The following is a 21,679-nucleotide window of genomic DNA, read 5'->3' on the forward strand; positions in this document are numbered from 1 at the left end:
TACACAGAACATGGTTTATTTATGGTATGTGTGCGTCTTTGTGTAACAACTACCAAATAAAAGCTAAAACAACCTACATTTCCTGAAATTCTCATCTATTACAGACACTTTTGTCGGTAGGTAACCATCATTCATCACTGGCAAGAAGGTCGCATTACTTTTGTTTCTAGAAATTGCTTCCTTTTTTCCTCTGAGGCGATAGCTTTGATAACTAGGAGCAAGTCCAGGAGTAAGGAGAGTTGAAATTGATGCTGTCAGCAGGAGCTGTATAGTTTCTTCTTGGAAGGGATACTTAAGTTTTTCCTAAAAAACATTTTGCTCAAAAGCCGCACACGCGCTCTTCACGTTTATCTGTCTCTGTGTCTCTCACTGCCTGTCGGTTTATCTGCTCGTCTGTCATGCTGTGAAGCTCAGGTTTGAGCAGGGGGGATTAGAACCTACAACCATTTCTTCTTTAATAGGATTTGACAGAGAGGGGCCAGTTTCACTGTTAGTGTGTGTATGTGTGTGTCTGCCTGTTTCTGTGTGTGTGTGTGTGTGTGTGTGTGTGTGTGTGTGTGTGTGTGTGTGTGCGTGCGTGCGTGCGTGCGTGCGTGCGTGAGACAGTGTTGCTGTCATGGTCATGCCCCAGTCACAGAGTCACATACTGTCAATGTGGCTGTCTGTGTGTTGGTGCCTCTGTCATGCCTACGACTTTCCATGTCATAATCCTCATGGGCTAAACTGGGTGTGTGCGTGTGCGTGCACACAGGCACATGTAGCTGTGAGGAGGGGGAACAGAGGGTCTGAGACAGTCTTCAGCTCAATCCTCAGAGGAGATCCTCTAAGAGCATCAAGAGGCAAGGACTAGACAAGGTGCTTGTGTGTCTCTTTGTGTCTGTTTTTTTTTGTAACCTCTCACTGCATGAGGGAATGTGTCTTGTATGAGAAGTCTTCACTTATTTGAGGTATGAGTAGAGTTTGTGCTTACTGAACCACACACTACTAAACACACCTTTGTAGACATGTTTGGTGTCTGCGTCACTGTCCAAGGTTCTGAATCCATCTGACTGGAGATATTTGTGTAAAGGCGGTTTCTGATTGCTCTATTTTCATACATAAAATCGACAATCTTCTATATGACATAGAGAAGTTAACCGCCTGTGCTCTGATTCATGTCTCTGAATTTTTATCATGAAGGAAACATTTTATTGGAACACCTGAAGACAATGTTTAAACTACAGTATTAGTAGTTATTTAAACAAACATTACATAAATATTCATATATGATGACCGCTGATTTGTTTATGTATTGGCACACACATCTTGAATAGACAGTACTGCTCCAATTGCAACCAGTTGTTGAAAGTACACAAAATGTTCCTTCTTGTATTTGTTTGAATTGCCTTTGTTAGAGTTGTGCAAAAATCAGTTTTGCTTGAAACAGACAGTAGGGGTTAAGGTATGTACTTTCCATTATGGAATACTCCGTATTAGATGTTATATTAACTACAAAGCAGTCTACTTAATGCTCTTACAGACCTTCACAGACACACAAGAGGTCAAGGTCAGTCACAGAGCAGGTAGACAGTTGGATAAGTGGTTTACTTGAATGAAGCAGCTTGAAAACGGTGTAAAAGTTATATGAATAAAACTAACATTTCCTGCCTTGAAAAGAAGGCTACACTGTACATGCTAGAAACAATAAGGGCTGAAGCAGCAAGGACACCTGCTACTAAGAAATTTAACACAATTACCAAGGTCTCTGTGCAGCCTTTCTGTATGGAACCAAGGAAAGGTAAAAAACATGCAATTAGAAGCATATAAATGCACATGTTGTCTTCTGCCTTATTTTTTTATACTGACAAAAGCATATCTGACGCTGCCCCAATGCCTGTCACTCTCGACTGGCGCCCTATATGAGCCATGCTACGCCACATCATTATCCAGGCCACCTGCTAGAGGAGCGACAGATGGGAGAGGCTTACCTCGTGCACCCCCAACTGACAGCTCGAGTCAGCAGAGCAGACGTTTGTCAATGACAACCACAACAAACTCTGCTTGACGCTTGTACGCTCAAACCCTTCCCATATGTGGATGTGTAATGCACGGAGCCATATTGGTCTCTGATAGTGCAGAGTCAGAGAGAGAAGTTCCACTGAGATATGAATGACATGAATGAAGACTGTCGACAGATTGTATGCTAAGCTGAACTCACTCTACAAAACTATAGTTTGATTTGTAACAGGGCTACAACTTATGTCTGTCTAGTATTGCATTCAATGTTATTTTCAGCCCTTTCTCTTAGCATTTACTGGAAGATTTTGTTGAGTTCAGTCTCTTGACATCTTAAGGCAGTGCTTCCCCAGTGCTGTAGATACAGCACATAAAATCGGACTATATTGATGAATTCATATTGAATGAATTACTATCCTAATCAACATGGTCATCTATGACCTAACACATGATACAATATGTAGAATTGTTACACTAAAATATCTGAATTAATAAAAAATTTACTAAACCTATGATATATATATATTTTTGTTGAGTACTTAAATATTATCAACAATTATCAAAGCCAGAGAAATCCTTAATGTTGTAAATGTAACAGGACTTGTCTTGTTGTGGCGGGCCGCCATGACAGACACGCCATGTTTATCGTTGCCATAGAAACACTGCATGTTACTTCAAAGGCTGCTACATAAGGAAGTTGGAACTGCTACTGAAAGCTGCTGTACAGTTGCTGATCTTCTCAATATTCAAAGCTCTAGGCTTGCTTTAAGCTGATAATTTATGTGTTTCATCACAACTTTTGGGTGCCAATTCAATTTGCATTGCAAAGTATTACAATTCAAGTATTGTGATTCCATAGTATTGATTATTGCAAAAATTTCTTTGCAATTTTTCCCACCTTTTTTCTTTGTCACCTGGGTGACAAGCCCGGTCACATTGAGTATGTGATTGGTTGCTGCCCTGGAGCAGCGACATTCAGCACCTTGCTGAACAGTAGAAGCTGAGAGAAAACATGACATTCATTGTCTATGATTTTTCGCTTTCTGCTACTCTCGGCTCACATCAGCTGTTTTTCTGTAAAGGGATATGACATTATTAATATTGATCCCAGGGCAAAAAAAACTTTCTTTTAATTCATCCAGATAATCAGCCCTTTTAGATATTTGCACTGGCATCCTTTCTTAAGAGTAAATTGTGTAAAGGTTTTTTAAGTACATATGAGTGATGTGAAAAAACCAGCAACCATTCAACATATTTCCTTTAGAATACTTGAGTCAAAAGAAAAAACTAGCTCCTATTATGATTTCAAATAATAATCCAATAAAAATAGAGGCTTTACTCAGCTTTGTCGAAGAAAACAAACAACATATCTAGGTATGTATGCTGAAATTTTGAATGTCCATTTTGGAGAGGAACTTGAATTCCTAAAAACAAATGAAAAGTAAAGAAAAGTTGACCATGAACTTCAAAAGAGTTCATAAAGCATAAATTAACATTCCCCGTTATAAAAAGATATAATGCTGTTTATGGCCGTTGCTTATTAAAAAATGAGACGTTCATCAAGTGACAGAAAGTTGTTTCACTACCTTGCTAAATACATCTTCTTGAGGAGAAGAACATCTTTGAAAGTCCCAAAAAGATAATTTGATTGTACATTCTTGAGAGAAACACAAAAGTCACTGACTGCTAGGGTCATGGATCTAGGTCTAAACATAACAACAATAAATTCATTAACATTAGTGTGTCATCTGCATATAATAGCATTATATCGTTTAATTGATACAGAGAAACCCCAAGAGAAAAATGTTTCAGAGGGCATGAGTGCTTACAGATTTTGATCTTGCACTCTCTTAAGAGCATCAGGACTTTTAGCAAATTTGTGTAACAAACTTAAAGAATAAAGACTGTAATCCAATGAAATTAGATTAAGTAACAGTTAAAAAAAAAGAGGGAATAAGTGAGTCTTCATGCCTCAATAAGTTCAGTCTGTTTACATTTAAACAGCCCATTCTGTAGTGCTATTATCCTTTTTATAGATTTAATTTTGTGCTTTTTGTGACATTATTGGAGAGATAGGACGTTGAATACAGTTGGAAATCAGGGAGAGAGAGAGAGAGAGAGAGTGTATAATGACTTGTGGGAAAGTGGCCACAGCTCAGCTTAGAACCTGGTCCGACCGCTTGGAGGACTATAGCCTCTACACATGGATGGATCTACACAGATTGTGCACTAACCGCTTCCCCACCAGCGCCCTGCTATTTTTTCATTGTGGCGTCAGGGTCAATGTCAGGGTTTATGTAGCTTTCGAATGCAAACTTCTTTTTTTAACATTCAATTATGCATGAACCGATTTTATGCTGTTCAAGAAGATTCAGAAATCATGCAGAGGTCAAAAGATGGAAATCAAGTTCATTATGAAATAAATTCACTGTTAACATATAACATTAACACATAACATAACACATAACACATTTTTATAACATAAAAATCAAATATATAAGGCAAGCATTTAAAATGAGAATTTCAAAGACATTAATACCCACTTATAAGAAAATATATATCAAATTTGATTGACCTCGTAATGGTCACGTTATTAAGAAGGTAATGGGATGATATCTATCTTTATGGGCTGTCCAATGAACACATGACATCAGCAGATTTGACAAACACACGCACGCACGCACGCACACACGCACGCACGCACACACGCACGCACGCACGCACACACACACACACACACACACACACACACACACACACACACACACACACAATCATAGACAAAGGCATTTAAATGTGTGCTTTAACCCCATAGATGGCAAAGGAAGAAAAACATAATTCATTATTATCTTCAACACACAGACAGAAGCCTCTGAGCTTGAAAGAATGACAGAAATAATTGATGGAATTTGAGTGTGCGCATGTACTGTATGTTTGTCAACGAGCACGGAGAAAAAAATTGGTGAAAGAGTGTATACATGTATGGGGGTTTCACTCCCGGCTAGAATGAGGTTAAATGTATTCTGAGGACAGACAGTAGTTATTTTACACCACATGAAAACTGTGTTTGTGTGTGCAGCTGAGTCTCTGCGTGTGTAAGTGTGTATGCATGTGTGAACTCAGCATTTGTAAGAAGATAAGAGTGACTAATATATGTCTCTGGTGCAGCAGCAGCAGTGGATGTTACTGGAGGGTTTAATTAGCTGTCACACAAAAGCCAATAGACTGAAACACAATATTTAACACACCCATTACAGACTATGTAAATGAAAGAGAAAAAAATGTGTGTGTATTACCATGTGTGCGTTAAGCTACACAGTTCTCAGTTTGTATAACTTCTATAGTACACATATAATGTGTTTTTAACCTGTTATTATGTATGTTCATTCTTCAAGCGTATGTGGGGAAGACAAGTGGGTTCAGATAAGAGAACATAAGACCACTAGCCCAAAAAGCAAACCATCAATGACTGTAGATGGTTAAATAACCTGCTGAAGTTAGGGACTGAATCAAAGGTGCATGTGGGAAGCTCAAGAGGGCTTCCAAGACTTTGTTAATTGCGTTTTCTGGATCATTGAAGCTTAAAATGTTTTTTTTTGTAGCCTGATTAATTTTGAAAGACATAACAAACCACAATTCATTGACATAAAAACTAACAAGCAAATTTATTTGAAATAAACTTTGCTGTATCTTTTGTCAATAAATCCTCACTTGTCTGATCACATCTCATTTTGACTATAATTGTTATCTGGAAAACAACCGTTTCAACGGGACCTTGTCCCTTTAAATTGTGTACATCACCTCCATTTTCATCAATCTAGCATAAGCTCTACGAAGGACAATATTGATGGATCAACCAATTTGGAAATATCTTAAACACTTAATGAATTGCTGTGATATTTGATAAATATATTCATTTTCCTTTGAGGATAAATATCACAGACTGGTGATCCAGTTTTTTCATTCATCGCTACTAGCAGATTGGCATTTTTGGTGACACGTGAACTATTTGATGAAAGACACTTTGAGAATATTACTGCATGAATATCTGTATCTTTTTGGATGTCTAAGAGTAACAGCTGTTTTCAGTAAAGAGTTTAACCGTGTGTTCATGTACAAGTTTTTTAATTTTCATGAAAGTAGACTGATTAGGGGAACAGCTGAGGATTGCTTTGATCCTATGATTGATTTCAGCTGCTGAATCAATTTCCTCTCGAAAGGACAACTCTGAATTTTTATGACAGGAAACCAAAGACATTTCTCCTGAGTTTGCTAAATGATCCCAAACTCTGAAATTGCTTCAAATATCTTCAGTAAGGTCAACATTAGTCTTCAGCCTCAAACTTGAGACGATCCCAGGAGTTCTGCCTGGGGATCTTTGGCTGGGCACTTGTCCAAACGGTGTGCTAAATGTGATCGATAACATTTAAAAATCAATCCTTAACTGCAAGTTGCAGCCCCTGAAGCTGTGCTTAAAATGGCAGTAATACACTGTGTCCTTTAAGTTTTCATCAGGAGTCTCTGCAGCATTTTGGACCAGCTGTGTTCTGCTAGTTTACAGAAGAATTACTGTAAAGACTGATTTGGCTTTTGAAAGACAAAACTTCAAAAGGGTGAAACAGTTTAAGAATTTCCAATAAACACTTATTTTCTCTACTCAAAACCCAATAAAGTAAGATAAACGTTTGATTCTACCTTTGAGAAAAGAACTTATGAGAATTTAGTCAATTTAGTATATGGATGCAGAAGAAATGTAATTGTATTTAACATTTCACAAGTTTATCTTTAGTCACTGTTCCATTCATGAAACCCAGTGGTATTAAGCCAGCGTATGATAGCAAATAGCTGGTTGCATCCATCCACAGCCCAGGAATTAATGAAGGCGTCAGTTTTAACATAAATTTTCTGAGATTTGATAACTCATTTGTTAGCTCCAGAGAATTCTCTTTTTTTTTCTTGACTATGGTTGTGATGGTTTGTTTTGCTTTGTGTTCCCACAAAGTCTTGTCCTGACTTCTAAGCACAATCAACATAATCATTAGCCTGAAAACTTTATTCTCCCGGTGGTGTTGTGCTCAGAGGCTCTGGGGCAGACCAATTTCCGCCTTTTGTATTCACTGAGCTTTAATTAAGACAATGAGGATTTAGCATCCTCCAAAGACATCACCCAGGGGATTAATTCTACCTCAGCTGCTCCCCATAACTCTCAAACAAAATAAAACAGTCCAACACGGTTTGGTTTTTCAGATTAAAACATAGAGTTTGGATTATATTTTCAGTCTAGGGGGACTTAAACCCAGAAGCATGATTTTTTATTTTATTTTGTGGCACAATTTAAAACAACTGCATGATCGTTGTAATTTAATGTAAACTTTCAGATCTTAGGGTGAACATAACCATATTTTTGGATTGACAATTGTGCGTTCTTCTATTATGTAGAAGGTGTTGGATACATTTGTGGTCCCTTGGGTCATGACGGATCCCACATGATAACAGTATTTGGCTTGCAGCCCTCGCTTTGATCATAGCCTATACAACTTCAAAGGCACAAAAAGAGAAGTTAATTTAACATTTAATGGAACCATTTTTTTCTCCAGGAAAAGTAGACAAATCCTACCTGAATTCCACCTCTAAGAACAGAGATGGAAAAGCATGTTTCTGCTAATAGCTGTGAACTCTTGGCACTTGGTTATTAGACCTCTGTTTGATAGCCAGCTTCAAGAACTCTAAATTGCTGCTCACATTTTTTTCTCAGTGAGCTAAAAATGTCAAATGGCTAATAACAGCCAAGGCAGACAGAGAATCATATTCTGGTGCCAAAGCCAGAAAAATAAACACATCCACAAAGAGTAATGACAGTAGAAAGGTCAAACAGGCTGGCTGTAGTAAATTAAAGCGCAAATCTGATTTCTTTGCTCTATATGACAAAGGTTAACTGTGCAATGCAACCTTCCTGTTTTGAGTTGTTGTGTATTTGCCATTATGATCGGTAAAAATGACTCTCATTCACCCAAAACAGAAAAAAGCAACAATGAACAGCTTAGTTGACTGAAAACTGAATTGAACAGAAAATTACATTTTAGTCTGATAATCAGGAAATCTATCATGCCCTTAAAGGTGAAACCCTGAAGACAAAGACAACAAGGATACTCCGTAATGTGTCTGAACAAGTTGTCCAGACTTACACCAAGTCTAAACACAATTTCTTTGCTATATTGTATGTTGCTGAGCGACAGGAAGAGGTTGCCAAGTTATCAGTCACCAGTATTTTTTCTAAAGGTATGGGATTTGAAGGTACCGTTGAGCTCATGGATCAGCGGTGCTCCTTTGGGTATCTACATTAACAGTCCATCTTATTTCAATAGAGGGCTTTCCATAAGCAAACAGCAGACTAGTCACATTAATGCAGACTGCTTTTTTGTTATTGGTGAGTCTAAGGAAATAGTTTGGATTAACACATCGTGGCTCGCTTGACTGCGCTTTTAAGAAGCATATACTTCGGTTTCAAATCCGTTTTACAAGCTTTTGATGGATGTCTGATTCTGTGTGGGTGCAGAGGCTCAGCTAAGAAGAAGCTTCAGTGTTCAGTGAATATTAGCAAAATAATTGAACAAAGGAAGAAGAATAAAACATTAACATAATATGACTCCTCCTATTGTGGTAAAATCTATGTATATATATATATATATATATATATATATGGATCTATATATATATGTATATCTGGATCTATATATATATGTATATCTGGATCTATAGATATATATAAAGTATATATATGTATCTGGAACGATAACTATCTCTATGCGGAATGCATCAAATTACTGCAGCTTTTGTTGAGGGTATGCTGTAGAAAAGTGTGGGAAAACAGCTTCAGATTAAGAGTTACTAACTTCTTTGTTTAAGCACTTAGGGGCGAACATCACCAAAACCTGTGGAATCCTCCTTTGTACAGTTTTAGGGTCCCTATTGTTTCACCTTAATGCTCCCTGCGGTAAAACTGCTGCGAGAACATGATAACAGTGGTGCTGGAGATTCACCAATTTAATTATTATAGAGCCAGGCACGACTAACAGGGGAGATGTTATTATAGCTAAAGAACTTTTGTCTTGACTTCCTAAGAAATGAAATATCTGCAGTATGTTCAAAATGATGATGCTGTTTTTCTTAGATTAATCATCACTGAATGAAAAAAAAAACATACTATATCTGATGTGCTTGAAGAATATAAACCGAGCAATAACAATGGCTGAATTATATCAGACATATACTGTAGGCATCTCAAGTTGATTTCCATGCTGCTTAAAGGCAGCAAACAGAAGCACATTTATGTTCTCACCCAATTTGTTTATCCCACTTTTACACTGTGATAAACTTTATTACATTTTGGACTTCGAATTACTTTGTCAGGTCATCTAATTATCCTTATTATCATCTTGTTATTCCCAGGAGGTTTACTAAATTTACTGCAAGAAAGAAGGCCAAAACTACCATATATGTTTCATGGTTCAGTAAAAAGTAACACATGTCTATTCAAAGACAAGGCATTTTAAGTGCACATCAGAATTTAATTTGGATTTCTTCCGTCATTTTATTACCTGTAAATAAGAAAGGAGTACAAAGTCTTTGCTGCTTTTCTTAATTCCAGTGCAGGTCTGCAAGTACCACTCAAGATTAGTTGGCACACATTACTCTTTCATCACAGCTCCAGGTTATTTGGCAGGCAGTAAGAGACATCACTGTCTCAAAAAGGAAAGCACAAAGACATTTGATCCTCATCTGTCCAACTTGTATAACAAGTGTCTGCTTGTGTGAAGGCCGTACATTCATGTGAGAGTGTCATAAAAGCATGTCACAGAGCAAGAAAGTAAACACGAGAAAGATTCAACAGTGATACAAACTTAAAGAGTGTGTGTATATGTGTGTACAGTAGCAGTGAGACAGCTTGAGAGAGGATGGGAGAAATGTCAGCCCATCCGTCAACATGACATGTGCAATCTCTCCTCCTCTCTGTCTGTCTCTGTCTGTCTCGCTCTCATTCACTCGGTTAATTCAGGACTCAGAAAGCTCTTTCTCTTCCTCCCATCTCCGACATTAACACACTTTCTCCTCTGGTCCCTATCTACAACTCTAAATCTCTTGCTTCTCTATCTCTACACTTATCTCCCTCCTCACACTCCCTCTTTGTTATTCTCCTCTTTGGTATCTTTTCCTCTCTCTACATTTCTCTCTCTCTGGTTTAATACAGACATCCATCTCGCTCGCGTATCCCATACAGAGAAAACAATGAGATGCTTTGGATGCGTCTGCCCTTTAAAAAGCTTCATACCAAGCTGCTTTTTTTTGGCTGAGCGGAGCGCTTTCCAAAGTTGAAAACAGCTGACCTTTTTCAGAAAAGCACGTATAACATCCACTGCTGTTTTTATCAGCTGCCTGATCATGACAGAAAAACAAGAGGACAGAGAATGGCAGCTTCCTACAACAACTGCAATGATAAAGGGGGATTAAAAATGACACACACCTGTTAGAACATGACCATGAAGCTGGTTGCTTATTGGGAATATCTATTTTCCTTCCACTTAATCTAAAGTTACACTGGTTGCAGTGGTGGGCGATATAACGATCTTAGATCGTGAAGGATTTTAACGTGCTGACGATCTGCCAAAGCTGAGAGATCGTAGAACCGGGCTCATGTGTTTATTCTATCATGCTGCAGTTTATTCTCTGACACAGACGCGTCTCCCTCTCTTTTGCTCCGCAGCGGTGAAAACGAAACTTAAAGTCCGCAAAACAACTCCATCCTGGTTATATGCAACTGTTCTGATATTTTTCCAAACCCACACGACGTGAGCAACAGTTCAGTTTACGTCTCGGATAGCGACACATGAAACCGTTTAACGAGCCGGAGAGACGTTCACAGTCAGAGTCAGACAGAGCAGAGCTCAGACAGACAGACAGTGGAGATATAAAACCGGTGTTTAAAATGTTGCTGTCGGTGTTTTCTGCTCTCTCTCGGTTTTTAAAAGTTACTATCAAGCTTCTCCACCCGAAGCTCACCTGTTGTGATTACCGAATTTATAGGATTACACTAAGCGACGTTACAAAGCAGCAGCCAGGTGAGCGTGAGTAACCATGGTGACTGTCTGTCTGTCAATCAACGATGTCCCGCCCCCTCTATGAATTAAACTCTTCTTTCAGTAAAACTTACTTTGATCATGTGTCACAGAATGAACACATTCTGTATTATGTACATAAACAAAACTAAAGTTAGTCCAATGATGTCACAAAAAAAAAAACAATGCCTATGAACAAATGCTGCAGAGCCGATATGAAGCTACAGCTGTAGGAACTCTGCAGGGCTAAATAGAACAGAAAGACAAGAACTCGAAGTCTACATGTTTTTAAATGAATGAATAACTGCATGAAAATGTTCTTGATGAACACAAAAAGTGGACACTACTAAATCATAATTTCAAAGTGGTGCAGAAAACCTTCAAATTATGCATAAATATTGGTCAAATCGAGGGAAAGATATTTCTGTTGCTAAAGATGTTCTGGGTGAGACCTCCAGACCTCCTACACAGATGTTTTTCAAATAGACTAAACTTGTCAGCTCAGTTTTTTTGCATTTAAAAACATTATAAAGGGAAATAAGTTTGGTTGAACTGGTCAGTAACTTACAAATTAGTCTTAAGATCAGTATGAAAAAAATCGTGATAAAATCGTGATCGTGATTTTGGCAAAAAAACAAACGTGATATGATATTTTTCCCATATCGCCCACCTCTAACTGGTTGCAACAATAATTTTTATTGGTCGATTTATTGGTCAGTTAATTTTGTTGTGAGGTACCGCAATGCATAGACACATCAGTTAAATCAGACCTCACCAGGAAAAGAGAGTTAGGAAAAATATTTGAGTTACACCCTTATGATGCAGTTCAATGGCAGGAAAAAAAAGAGGCAAATTTTCTGCAGGCTGCCATACAAATTCCATTTGATTGTTGGTGTACACGTTACTTTCCTTTAGCCTTATACGTAAAAGAAACAGCAACTCCTATAGGACTCATAACCCTTGTTTTTCAGTCTTGAACGCAGCATGTTGCAGACATATTAAAGAGTTACAATTCAGTGATTATGAGGGATGACTCAGACAGCAAGTGTCCGCTCTGATCCCGGCCCGAATCATAGCTGATAAGTATTTACATAAATGTTATAGAGGATCCGACAGTTGTAGCTGTGCTAAATCAGACTCACTTTGTTACAAGCAACTTGATCCAACAACTGAAGGCTCTGATTCACAGCTATGAAGCTGATATAGTTAAATAATTGAATGATTTGAATTAAAGTTTAAAGGGGAGAATGTGGAATCAGGGAATGAGGGATCAGCTATATAGAAAACTTGTTTCTCTACAGGAGATTATTGCCAGAGTGCAGACCAATGTTGTGAAACAGACAAACTCAAACAGTTCTCTCTGCGACATAAAGTAATTACCTAACCTAAGCCCCAATCCCAACCAGGGATGGGGGGGAAGCCAGCTGAATATGTATATACTTTGTTTCTAAGATCATGTTTTTTTTGGTCTTTTAGAATTTCTTGGTTTGGACAGCGAATTGAGTTGTAAATAAAGTAAATGAAAAAAAAATATGGGAAGCAAGAATGGGGATGGTGTGCAGCAAAGGGTCAAAGTTGAACCCGGGCCACTTTGTGAAGTGCTGGGCCTCTGTACATCAGCTAATCCATCGCCCGACCTGAATTCTTACCAATTAGATGATCAGAACACTATTTGTCATTAAGGGATCTTTGGTGGGCATGATTCTGAATTAAATTGACAGTTTGATAATCAAAACTCAAGTATCAATTAGACATTAGCGACACATGAAACCGTTTAACATTAAAAACCTTTAATTCTAACGTTCAATACCAAGTTGACACAACACTAATTTTAAGCTGTCAAACAGATGAACATAAACCTCATGCCTTATTGGATTAAAAACAGAGCAATGCTTTAATATACAGTCTCTTTACTGTGTACCACTCTTTCCATTGGAGTTCACACTCTGGAGATTGCTTTTCTTGAAGTATTATACATCTCCTCCACCTCCACTTTCCTGTTATGTCTGCTCATGTAGGCTGCCCTTTAAAAGGCCAGCAACAACCAGGGTCAAAGGTCAAATTGATTGAACTTTGTATTGAGTGCCTCCCACACCTGAGTGGGGCACATCATGTGGCCAGCAGCACTCGGATTAACGGAGCGTTAAGGCTCTCCATACAAGAATACAAGGGCTTGACCGACCAAGAGGGATTTATTGTTCGGCGTGTAGGCGGCCCTGGTTGACGTAGCTTGGACATCTAAAAAAATGAATAAACCATAGAAAAACAGAAATCAACCCTTATCCACTTTTGCAAAGCTCTATAGTATCTCTTTTATCGGCTTGTTGTTTGTTTAAAAAATATATAGTTTGTTATACATTTATGCTTAAATGAAGGCACACTGGGATGTTATGGAAAGCCCATACTTCCTTGCATGTGAGTAATTACACAACATATTCAGATTTTAGCTTAAACATTGATCTGTAAATAAGCATGTTGACTAGCAAGGCAAAAATCCATAAACATTATTATTTGTGTTTAAACCATGCCATTGGCCTCTCTGTTATTGATTCAGTTCAGACTAAACTTGAGTATTGGCTGATACAAAGTGTGCCCTCCAGTACTGCTGCGGCACAATAATATACAAAGTATTAGTGGAAAAACCACGATTGTAGAAGTTTTGCGACCTGTGACTATTCTGCCAACACAACAATGTTTATGTGTGTGAATGTCCCACATTAATAATGTCACGGCTCTCTCACTCTGGCTCCCTCCTGATTGAGGTTCATTCCGTTCACCTGCTCTCACCTGCACACCAGCTCTCCATCTCCTCATCAACTCAGCAGTATATATACCCCGGCTCTCCAGTCACTCATCGCCAGATTGTTGTATCAACTACTGCGGTAGACTACGGCTCAGGCTAAATTAAGCCTTTGAAAAATCTTAGAAATTAATCTTTTGTGCATGTTTTGGTTTTTGAGTTTCATCCTCTCTCTTCCTTTGCTTCAGGATTGCCATTCACCCACCTGCCTTCCTGCTCTCTGGACTCAAGACTGCTCAGCCACACTCACACCCCAACTCTGGTCTGGTCAGCCTTCACCCCCTTCACTCTGCTAACCTCCAGAATAACCTTCAACCCATCTTCATCTCCATTTGCCACAATAAACCTCATTACCAATCAACCCCTCTGTTTATGTGTCCTGCATCTGGGTCCTAAATTCACTAGTCGTAACAAATAACCTGTAACAAGTCAATTTTTGGTGGTATAATGGTTATACAATTAGTCCCCATACTGCAAACCATTTATTCTGGTAGTATAAGGGTTGCTTCTTATTTCCTTAGGACAAAACCAAAAGGTAAAATGGTATTCTGTTCTGCCCTTTAGATCTCTGACTCGATCAGACAAATTCACTGATCTCCACACTTCTTCTTTATGCCATGCACAAAAGGAGACATGCTGAGTGAAGCACAACAAACTATGCAAGGGCATGCTCTCACACGCCACACACACAATAAGACGCAGCCCAACAGACTTAACCACAATTGGTTTCAGTGAGTTGTCACATTGTGGCCAAAAGTCAATTTTACACTTGCTTAGCCCCATAATAGGAAGTCATGTTGACAACCCAACAATGTAGCTCAGCTTCTAGCGGGGTTTTAGACGAAGAAAAACAAGGAATAGGAAATAAGGCAGCAAGGGAGGGGGATTTTATGCAACATTCAGGGGAGTTGATAGAATAAATCGCTAAATGATTAATTTGTGCAAGTGACCACCCATCAAGCTTTTGGAAGACAACTTTCTAATGGGTCAAACTTTGCATTATTATTTTTTAAATGTAATGCCTAATTGTAATCTTTGTGAAAGCTTCCTACTTTTTGAAATAATGACTTTATTGTTTAATTTAATCTTCAGAACTAAATGACATTTTGAAATTGGCAGTTTGAATGAGTGTTTTCTCATCTCTGTTGATATCAGCTCCAATGTTAGCTGTTCATTATCTCTGCAGGGAGTCAGAGCAGAGGCACTGCTAACGCAGACTGAACTGAACATTTCCTTCTGCTGCCAATTGAACAGGGCAAAAGAGTAGATAGACAAGTTAGGCTACACTTCAAGCTAGGTTCACACAAAACAAATATAGACAAGAAAGCCAAAAAATGTTTTACTTTATATTTTTTTGGTATTGTTTGTATGGTGAATATTTCATGGAGAAGATTACACAGCCCTTGCAGTCAGGCAGGCTGGTGTATCTCAGGAATGATGAAGACAACACCAGCACCTTTCTGTGAAGTTCAGAGATGTTTAACTTTGTTGGAGTGCCTGTACAAAAAGTGAGTTATGCCAAACCAAAAAAAGGAGGCAGTATTCATAAAAAATCGTCTGAGAAAAACTGCACTTTAGAACAATCATTGGCATTGACTGTATGCTCTTAGACGCCATAAGTGTCATTGAACACATCCAAACAGGTGCACTCATGAACACCTGTTTCCCTGATTCCCCAACACCCACTCCAACACAGTCGGCTAGCTTCAGAAACTCATAAAGAACCACAACCATTGTCCTTATTAACATCTGGTCGAACAGTACTCAGCCAAAGAAGGTCATAACATCCTATGTAACTGCTGAAGAAATGATTCATGCCTTGGCTCCATGTTGTTTGCAGCAATCTGTCCAGCTGTACAAGAGATTAGATTTTTTCCAATTTCCGTCCAATCGCCAAACATGTGCTCAAAGAGGCGGCGGGAACGGAAACATTAATTCCTGCTAATGTCACTGCAAAATAGCTGCCGTCTTGCAAGATAGAAAAAAAGAAAAGAAAAAGTGTTGTTTGAATGACATAATGATTATAAACAACAGGGAGGTTTTTTTTTACATTTGTTTAAACTACCAATTCCAAACACTTTTTAAAGATGTTTAACTGGCAAAAATTGGGGATTTGCACGTTTACTCGAATAAACGGTCAGTTAAACCAATTATTAATATTTTCAATTGAGCAGCGAATTATGGTAGTATTTTGATCTAAAGAATGGTGTTAAAGTTGTATGTATACTCTGTCAGGTTGAATTGGTACATTGACTGGAGCATTGTATACCCACATTAACCATAGGCGAAATTTCTATTCAGTTTTAGTTAGGAACTATATGCTTTTATTGGGATTAGACTTTTAACACAATTCTTGGTCGCTGATTCGATTCATATTGCAATTCTAAAGTATTGCGATAAAACAAGTATTGTGATTCTATGCTATCGATTAGATTTTTTTCCAGCAAAAAGTAAGCGAAATCATACAATAGGAAAGAGTCAGTCAGTGTTTTATTATCATCTATTAAAATCTCAGCTGTAACATCCAGTACATCTGTTCCTACAAATTCACTTTTTGTGATCATCAGCTGACAGCTTCTGTTTCCTTTGTTACCTGGGCAATAAGTCCCGCCTCATCTAGTTACTAGGCTACCTGTCAGCAACTTGCTAAACCACACATTCTGAGATGTTTCAGTGTTACCCAGAGCGGCTGAATAAACACCAAACACTGTGAACACTCTGAAAAATATGTTGAGTCGCTGCTTATTTGTTGGCTTCATTTTGCAGATGCATAATTTCTTGCTTGGTAAATATGGACCCACACTTGTCTCAGATCAGGTAAAATGGAATTTAAGGGACCTGCAACAAATGGCAAAGGTCCATTTATAAATGTTAAGAGAATAAATACACTTCTTTGAAGCCATTTCTTCAAGTGTTTGACAGCTGCTTCCCAGAGGCCTCATACAATGAAAGTCTTTTTTTCCTTTCAGTGCTTCTTCCAACTATATATTTTCTCTCCAAATGATAAATGTTTGAGAGAGAGATAAGGAGAATGTGACAAATGGTCTTCCAGGACACTAAGCAGAAGGGGAAACAAAACCTCACTGCGTTCTGGGTTTATAAGATTATTTGTTCATTTGTGTGATATACTAAGATGATAAAAGGATTTTTCCTTCCGAGTAAAAGAGTCACCCTAAGAGAGAGAATCACATCGTGCCACCAAAATGGTTTACACTGCTGTCATATTTATTGGTCTGTTTGTTTGTTTGTTAGTAAGCAAACTCTCCTTAAAAACTCCTCAACTACCTTTAGTGGAATAGTGATGAACTGGGCCAGATGATGACTGCTGATGTATTGAGCAACACCAGGTGCCAGAGGGCTTAAAAAAGCTGTGTTTATACTCATCTAATCTGGATGTGTGGCATGTAACTTACTTTGAACTAGGCCTGTCGCAGAGGAAGGATTTACAGTCGAGCCTGATTCATCAGATTCTGCCTGTAGTTGACTGACAGTCAAAAGTTTTTTGTTGGGGGGCGCTGGTGGCGCAGTGGTTAGTGCGGGCGCACCATGTATGGAGGCCATGGTCCTCCAAGCGGGCGGCCCAGGTGGCTCCTTTCCCACATGTCATTCCTTACTCTCTCTTCCTGATTTCCAGCTCTATCCACTGTCCTATCTCTCCATTAAAGGCACAAAAAATAAATCTTAAAAATGTGAAACTTTATTTTCAAAACTAAAGTAAAAAAGGATCCACGGTTCTACTCACTCGACATTGCCTTCCAAAGATGTTGGACTTCCCTCTCTGGTATTTAAACTGTTGTATTAGCTCCTGTTTTTGTCAAGAATAAGGAATGTATTAAGAAGGTTAGAACAAAACATGTTTTTAAGTCCTACCCACCAACCATTCTCACTTTAGGAAACACTGGATTAGTGTTATAACAGCACTTACAACCAATGAGGGTCAAAGTCAGAAAATGCGGAATTGATGACAACCTCAAGGACCGTACCACTTGATTATATAGCAAAAAAGCAAATTTCTACTTTTTGTTGGCAGTCGGCTTTTATCCAGGGTGACTTTCAATGACTCTACAGATGTGTATTCAGCATTTTGCTCAAGGACATTTTGACGGGACGGACGGCTGTTGATGTGCACACTGTCTGCCTCCAAGATTGAATCTGTAACCTCGCGGTAATGGGATGGTCTCACTAACCGCTAATCTACTCCGCCACCTGAGAAAAAGAGACGGAAGAAATGGATAGACAGAGAAATATGAGGGAGTGGGTAAAAAGAAAAGGGGATGAGAAGGGGAAATGGAAGAATGAGGGGAAAGGATGATAAGGGAGCTGAGGAGGAGACAGTGAGACAAAGTATGAGTGATAGTGAAGAGTTATTGAATAAGGAGGAGGAGGGAGGGATAGACGGGGAGTGATTGAAGTGACAGAGCGAGCGATTGAAATTAGAAGAAAAGAGAGACATTTTGGGAAAGAGAGAAATGTGCAGGAAAGAAAACTGGACAAAGATTAATTGAAATAAAAAGTACAGATGTCACATTAACAGAAACATTCAGCTCTTCTGACTTGTACTCTCGGTTGGTATTTCTATATTAAATACACATCAGCCATTGGTCAGGTAGCAGGAAGTGGTAGAGCTGTACCCTTTAGCCCTTCATTTCCTCAATGACAAATTCAGGTGTCCTTCGATTCCTCTTCCTCTCTGTCTCACTTACCGTCAGCGCTATCACATATTCTCATTAGTCACCATGGCAGCTAAGATGAGTGTGTGTTTGTGTGTGTGTGTGTGTGTGTGTGTGTGTGTGTGTGTGTGTGTGTGTGTGTGTGTGTCAGAGAAATAGAGATGGAGGGAGAGTGTTACAGTGAGAAAAAAAGGGGAAAATACATGAAGAAAATGATGCATGAGTGTGTGGATAAGCAAACTTGGTGGGGGGTCGTGCTGTAGAGATTGTGTGTGATATATATTGTGTGTTTTATATTTAACCTAGGACAATATACGATACAAATTGATATTTGAATCCATGGTTACTGTTCTTAATGTGTTTTTTATTTTTATTTTGATATACTTTATTAATCCCCGAGGGGAAATTCGGATTTACACTCTGTTATTTTAGGGACATACTTCTCACACACATGCACAAACAGGACATGTAGACATGCATTGGTGGAGAGATGTCAGAGTGGGGCTGCTACACACTGCTATGCAGAGAGCGCACTAGAGCAGTTGGGGGTTTGGTGCCTTGCTCAAGGGCACCTCGACAGTGCTCGGGAAGTGTCCTGGCACCTCTCCAGCTACCAGACCATTGAATTGAATTGAATTGATTTATTTAATAGGGACAATGCAATTTAACATAATTTCAATACAAAGCATGAAACTGATGTGCTGCATAAAGAGTGTATAGCTATTGCTAATTTCCAACTCGTGTCCCCAGTTCCACCAACTTCCATATTATGGTTTGCACTGGGACTACCTTTCCAAGAGGCAAGAGAATAGCCGTTGTACAAACAAATATTTTTTCAACATGAATATTATTATGTTAAGGTTAAGGCTAATTCACACACGCTCAGGTGTCTAACTTTGCTCAGGTGTCTAACTTTGACAGGTAGTTGGGGAAATAAATAAATGTTGTTACCAACATAGAAATCTTGGCTGCACATTTAACTGTGTGTGCTTTGTAAAGCCCTGCTTACACTTAAAACAAAGTACGTATTTCCTCCATGAGGCAAATTAAATTGGCTTAAATTTTTTAAGCCAATTTAACTATAAGTAATGAGATAATGGAAACCCTTCATGACATATTGTTTTGGCTTTCATGTGGCATCTGTAATTGTCACATGTGAAGGATGGGGCATTTAGGCACTTGCTCTGCATCAGACTTTGTTTTTATTGATCAACTTTTCTGGTATGCTCTTTTAAGATTGCGTTTTTTTGTCTTCTAGTACCTAGACTCAAGGCATTAAAAATGTCATGAAAGCCATCACTCCCAACAACACCCTTAGGTTGTAAACCTTAGCCATGATCAGGCTATAAACGACGTGACTTTGGCAAGTTGTGGCTGGAGAAAGTGTTTGCACGGGGTTTGCTATGCCAGCTCATCTCAGGTGAGATTCATCAGGTGTTTAATACGAGCGGATTTTTTGGAGCTGTCCAGAGCTAAACGATAAGCTTAAATTTCTTCTTCCTTGATCATGTAGGAATATACACTTATATTTATATTGTATTTGGACTGTTGGTCATAACAAAAAATACATCTGAAAAATTCACTGAAGGCATCAAGATATTAACATTTGGTGTTCTGGATTTTATATTGCCTTTCAAACTGACAGGTGTTCCTTGGAAGAATCACATCACTGACAGCTTACACAGTGACTACACTGACTTCAAACAGTCTGGACTGTGCGTCTGTGCAGATTAAGGTACTATTCGTGGCAAAATTATGACCATAAGCAGCTGCCATTCCAGTTGGAGAAAAGACTAAGCTACCTCCCCAAAGCCAATGCTGTCCGACTGGAAAAGGAAATTATTGGAGCAGATTGGACTGAAGACAGGAAAGAGCCAGGAGAGAGTCTTTTCCCAGTGTGCCAAAGCGTAGGACCAGTTCCAGGAACAGTCTGTTTGTAACCAGGACGCATTGCCAACAGGGAGCGAGCAATCAGAGGGATGACATTTTGGACATGGTAAATTCCTCTCTCCTCTCTCCTCTGCACTCCAAAGACACAGACTTACGCTTTGTTTGGCTGGTGAATGCCAAAACATTCACCATCTATGAAAAAAGATACACATAGAGATGAGAGATGAGATGCACATACTTTTCCTTGACCGTTACTTGCAGCAAATAAAAATCTCTTAGTTAGGTTAACCTTTTGTTTTTAGGTCAAAACAGTTAATTTTTAAAATTCTCTGAGAAGAAAAGCACAATAATGTCATAAAAACAATTATCTTTTCATAATAGTTGTGAATTACAGTTTTTGTTCTTTTTAGGACTACTACTAGTAATAGAACTGTTCAGTCAATGAGTACTGGTGCCTAGATTTATATGTCTACAGTCAGTTATAAAAGTTCTTTATTCACAAGCCTTCATTAAGCATGTAGCCTGGAAAGTTGAATCCTTGGCCTCAGGCACTGTATCCCAAGTTCAATAACACAGCATGAATTTTACACACAAACATGCACTCATGGTCAACAAGTCTAAATTAGTAAAGTAGTTTCAATGGTTTATCAGGGCATTCAAAAATACACCATGTTAGGATCGAAGACATTACACGTGGTACAGTTTATTCTCTTCTACATCCCCTACAATGTAGGAATCTAAAAAACGATTTCTCCGACTATAGTTACAGACAGATCATATTCATGGTCACACAAGGATTGGTGTGTAGCCAAGCTAGGCCTATGAGACTGTAGCTAAGGTTACATGAAGGCTTGCTATGAGCTTAAAGTTAATATCAGCACTTTATAATTGTCCCTGTGAGTTTATTTACAATGTTTACCATAGTTATTTGTGATAGCATTGCATTTGCTAATTTGTGCTGAACATCAAATAATACAAAAAATGATGGGGATGATTAAAAGTATTTGGTAACAAACTAAAGTATTGGCATAGTATTATATCTAAACAAAAGCCATGGATAGGATGGTCAGGATGAATGAACGAATAAATGAATGAATGAGAAATGTGGCCTTCTGGCGGAGCTTCAAATGTCAAATGTTAAATCTATCCATAGCAACCCTAAAGATTTGCAGCGTATTAAATGACAATCTAAAGTCAAGAGGTTTCTCCCT

Source organism: Labrus mixtus, chromosome 21, assembly GCF_963584025.1.
Source record: "Labrus mixtus chromosome 21, fLabMix1.1, whole genome shotgun sequence".
In the NCBI taxonomy this organism is placed as follows: Eukaryota; Metazoa; Chordata; class Actinopteri; order Labriformes; family Labridae; genus Labrus; species Labrus mixtus.